We start from the raw sequence: 6,000 nt of genomic DNA on the forward strand, positions 1-6,000 counted from the left end.
AACCCTAATCAAATTCAATTTTATTTCAAAATTGATCATCTTATTTCAATGATTCTTCCAATGGCGACCAGTAATGAAGTAATTGAAGGCAGTGTGATGAAGCTTACAAAGAAAAATCCATGGAATTACACACCTCCTAGTAACGTAAACAGATCAAAAGAAATCAGTCAAAATAAACAGATTCAAGTAAGTTTAAATAATCAAGTTGCTAACACATCAGTTCCAACTCGTGAAAAAACCAAAGGTTATAAACAAATGATAAGTTTTATGGAATCACATCCTTTGAATTTAGCTTTTTTGAAGACATTTTAATTATTCCGGAATTTTTAGCAGAATTTTGGTATACATGTTCACTTAGTGAAGATGGTACAAGTTTTACTGGTACAATATTAGAGAGTAATAGGAGAATTTCAATTGATCAATCTGATATAAGAATAGTTTTGGGGCTGCCTGATAGTAGAAGTTTTACTGCAGTTCCTAATAAGAAGGAATATGAATGAATTCTTTCAAAGTTAGGATTTACAAGTCGTCCAAATGGTAGAATTTCCTCTAAATGTTTTACAAATTGGTGGAGGTTTCTGGTTGTAAGTATTAACAGATGTTTAACACATAAAACTGGAAGTTCTGATATCTTAAACCAGTTTGGGATATTAATTTTAAGTTCATTTATTGATGGGTTAGATATTGACTATGCTAAACTCTATTTTAAAGAGTTTGTTAGGTTACTGAAAGAACCTACTAAGTGCTATCAAGTTCCTTTCAATAGACTTTTGTCACTGATTTTTCGATATAAGTTGGGTAAGAAACAGTATGAGGAGTTTCTTGAATCAAAACATACACGGAGAATTGAATTAATGGACAAAACAGTGTTTCACGATATTGGTGACAAAGAGTCTAAATTAACGAGGCATATGAATACATGGCTTAAAAAGAAATATAAAGTACCTATTTTTGATGATGAAGTAGATCAGACAGTCGAAGGAGTAGCGCAAGCGGTATGTAATAAAACACTGTTTATTATATTTTATATTTATAATTTACTGTATTATAAAAGCTATTGTACAAAAATTTATTCTATGATTCCTAAAAAGAAACAAATAAAAATAATTCTGTCCAGTTGTTGACGATCGGTGAAGTTGGAGATCAAATCAAGACATAATTGTGGTAAATGCTGAAATGACAAATGTAGATGACCATGAGGAAGCTGATGCGATCAATGCTGAAAAACAATCAAGTGAACAATTTTTTCATATCCCTGTTGATGAAGAGGATCATTCTGATCCTAATGAAGAGGATGATTTTGTTGAAGATCAAATAAAGCAAAATTCAACAAAAAAGAAAAAACCAAATGTTATGACTGTAATCAGTAATTTGGAGAAGAAAGTACAGACGCTCATTAACGATGTAAAGACTGTGAAAAGTGATATAAAATACGCTACCGACGAGGTTAGAAATTTAAAGGGAAAAGTTGATGAAATTGAGAAAAAGAACAGTGTATATGAGATTGTTTTGAGAACATCTGTTTCTAAAGTTGAACAAAAAGTTGGAGTTTTGGAGTCCAAGGCGGAAATGATCAATGATGTACATAATAAGGTTTTGGATGTTGAGGTTGATATTCTGAATTTAAAAAACAATCTGCGGAATGAGAATAAAATCAAGACGATTGATGAGTGTCTTGATGCTACAAAGTATGATCTTATGAAGAAGCTCCTTGTATTGGATATAAACGGATTGCTTGCCAAAATTATATTTTGCAAAAATAGCTATAAAAATAAAGATTACAGAACGGCAACAACTCTGGTAAGTCTTACAAATTCTATTTTTTATATTATTTATATTAAAAAAATATTGTCACTTGTCAATTCAATTTAAATAACATTTCAGTGTTTAAAAGACCATACCGCAATGAGTTTTTGAATTTCTGCTTCAGCAAGTTCAATATGGGGATTTGGACATCACGAGAAGGGTAATCATATGATATATAATGTAGTTATATATTAAGTTATGTAAAATAAATCAATTTACAAATATTTAATGTGAATTATATACAGGCATAATATGGATCCTATATTTGGATATCTAATGAAATACAATGAAAATCGATTCATATTCTGTTGGGTAAGTATATACATCATGTTTAAAAAGTTTAATGATCAGATTTTTAGAATGTAGAACATGATGTTCTACATAATGTTCTACATTATCTTTTAGAATGTAGAACAGATTTTTAAAAGTTAACTTTTGCAGACTTCATACTATGAGAATGTTTCGTTTTGCGGGATCAAACAAAATGTTTAAAAAATGTAAACAATAGCCACCCAGACAAAGACAAAAGGTATTTGTTGTTCAAACTACTTCATTTGTTATGGGATAACCGTGAAAACAAACTTCCATGGAAACCAAGGGAGTATAATGAAACCAACACAGTTCTAATAGATGACTCTCGAAAAAAGGCAATACTGAACCCAGTAAGTTGTGTTTGTTATGTAATTATTTATTTATTCATTATTAATTTGGAATGTTAAAACTGATACAAAAAAAATGACTGAAAATTGCAGAAATACACCGCGGTGTTCCCATACCCTTATAACGATGTTGATAAGCAAGATGATGGTATAGGTAATTGATTATATTGATTTTTATATTTTAAATAAGATAGATATAATTAAAAAAAGATTTTAGAAAACACTTATAAAAAATATATAAAAATTTTGAATTCAATAATCTGGACAGGTCCTGGCGGTGATTTTTGTAAGTACCTTGATTCGCTGGCAGCAGCTGATATTGTTAACAAATTTATTGAACGTAAGCATTTTGGATAGCCACCTATAGATCATAAACATCATGACTGGGCATTCTACGATAATATAATTAAAGAATACAAAGGAAAGACAAGTGTTGAGCAGGAAAAGGTAAATGTCTCTTTTAAAATAACTTTCTTTATTAAGTTTTTTAATATGTAAATAAATTTTATATGATAATATTATGTAAATTACATTTAGGTTGTATGTCAAGTTGAACCGAAAGCTATTGACAATTTGTATAAAAGAACAAGAAGCAACTCAATAATAGATGAACAACTCTCACCTAGGAAGCGGCATAACAAAGGTGCTCCTTTTAAGGAATTTTATTATCCGAAAGAAAACGCTCTTGGTCCTGGTTGTGAATCTATTTTGATACAAGAACAAGACTTTGAATTATTGAAACCTCGAAGTTATTTAAATGACACAATCGTTGACTTCTATCTCTTGTATGTTTATCTTGATCTTGAACACAAAAACTATTACCAATTAGCATTGGCCATTTATATTAAAATTAATTGCAGGTATTTGAAGAATAAACTAAAAGCTGAAGATGTGCAAAAATTCCACGTATTTAACAGTCATTTCTTCATGAAACTTATTGGGCAAGACTTCAAAAATCTTAAAATTTTTGAAGTACATGAATGTAACGACCCGGAATTTTCCGATCGTTCTATACTTATGAGATTAATATTTACATAAATTAAACCTTACCAACATGATAAGCAATCAAAACTGTTGAGACTTATATTTTTGAAAAGAGTTTTACACAACGTTTGACCGTCCAATTTGACCGATGATATCACGAACTATATAACACACGATAATTATACGATTATGTATATGTACATATCTATACATATTTAACATGATTCAAGGATGGTTTAACATTTCATTGTGAACTAACAACAATGAGTTATAAGTATACTTTGAGACCACTAACTTAAGTTTTCAAAACGATAACTATATGTAACGTTCTTTGACATATATACTTACAATCTATAATGTGTTGTGATTTATGTCACCAATATGATTTAAGTGTAATGGGATTAATTTGTAACCAAAATAATCTTGATAAATATCAAACAAGTTTGGGGAAGTGTGGAGTGCACACTTGTTTGAACTTATCTTGATTATGACGGGGGTTCGGGGGCAGCGCCCCCGATAAGCGGGGTCCAAGGGGTGGCAACCCCTGGCGGGGTCCAAGGGGCAGAGCCCGATTTTAAGCTTCGTTTACCGTATCATACCCATCATCTATACGTATTTATTATTGGTAAATACACATCAAATTAATATCCTTATCAGCCTTAGATCTGCCCTAGATAAGAGGGAATCTTATTTGTAAGCTAGCATACATTATTACTCAAAAATTCAACACAATAATTTGTCCTTGTTCCCTCAACAACCAGACTGTCCTATAAGTATCACCATCACCTTGGTTTTTCATTTCATTCTTACAACCATCTTTCTCTAACCAAAAACATACTCTTAGGAACTCTAAGTGTTCTTCACAATCTCAGCAAATACTCATGAAGAACTAGCTTCATGAACAACCTATAATCATCATAAGAAAGTTTGATCAAGATTATTTTCTATCTTTTCCAGTAGCTTTATCCAAGTAACTTGAGGTAGTAACCTTATTCATAATCTTATTCGATTCATATTTATATAGCTATCTTATTTTGTGTTATAAAATTTTTAACAACAAGAACATAGTTTGAATGATTTCAAACCTGTTCGCAAACTAAATAGATCCTTCTAATTTGATTTTTAAAACACTTCAAAACCTGTAATATATCATATTATGAAAAAATCGGATTAATCATATCTTGGCTAATTAACATAATATTTAATATATATTTACTTATGATTTGATTTTATATATTTCAGGACCACCCGTAAACAACATGAGAAGATTAATCATAAGACCTCATGATTGTACGCAACACGTCATCTGACAACACGGTACTTTATGTACGCAACACGTCATTTGACAACATGGTACCATGGGTCGAGATTAATTCTGATCAATACGAATACGATGGGGTCTTTATTTATTTTATTGAGCAACTAATTGTGGACCATTAACAACAGACTGCTAACTACGAACTAAGAAAATATTAAAAGTATTATAAGTATATATATATATATATATATATATGTAACGATTACTTCAAAAGAAAATATGTTGATATATTATATATATGGTTAGGTTCGTGATATCTATCGGAGACCAAGTCGTGATAAATACCTTCTAGGCAAAAGTGAGTATATAGTCCCACTTTTAAACTCTAAATATTTCGGGATGAGAATACATGCATTTTATGATTTACGTTATGGACACAAGTGATTAAAAATATATATTCTACATTGAGTTGTACCACTGGCATACTTCCCTGTAACTTGGTAACTATTATTTACATGAGGTATTGTAAACGCGAATCCTGTTGATAGATCTATCGGGCCTGACAACCCCAACCGGACTAGACGACTAGTATTCAACGGTTGCACAGTACTTCGTTTCGGTGACTACACTTGGTACGGTGTAGTAAGATTTCATAATAAAGGGAATATGCGACGTTGATTAAATGTTAAGTATGGTTATCAAGTGCTCAACAACTTAGAATATTTTTATTAAAACATTTATATATGAAATCTTGTGGTCTATATTTATAACGCTGCCGGCATTAAACCTATATCTCACCAACTTTATGTTGACGTTTTAAGCATGTTTATTCTCAGGTGATAACTAAAAGCTTCTGCGGCAACATATTGAATTTAAGCAAGATCTTGAGTATGCATATTTGTGTCAAAAATAAAACTGCATATCGGAGGATTTGTAATGTAAAATATGTTGGAGGTCGTATTGTTATTATCACATGTAAAGTTTGTAAGTCTAAGATTATCGCTAAACGATAATCATTATTAAGTTATTTAAACCTTGTATTTGTAATAAAAGCTATGATTTGTATTGTAAAAACGAATGCAGTTTTTGAAAATTGTCGCATATAGAGGTCAATACCTCGCGATGAAATCATATGTTATTGTATTCGTCCTTATGGTTAAGGTCGGGTTATGACATGTGGTATCAGAGCGTTGGTCTTAGAGAACCAGAGAATTTGCATTAGTGTGTCTTATCGAGTTTGTTAGGATGCATTAGTGAGTCTGGACTTTGACCGTGTTTGATTTCGAAAACTAT

The sequence above is a fragment of the Rutidosis leptorrhynchoides genome, chromosome 4, assembly GCF_046630445.1.
Source record: "Rutidosis leptorrhynchoides isolate AG116_Rl617_1_P2 chromosome 4, CSIRO_AGI_Rlap_v1, whole genome shotgun sequence".
Taxonomy (NCBI): Eukaryota; Viridiplantae; Streptophyta; class Magnoliopsida; order Asterales; family Asteraceae; genus Rutidosis; species Rutidosis leptorrhynchoides.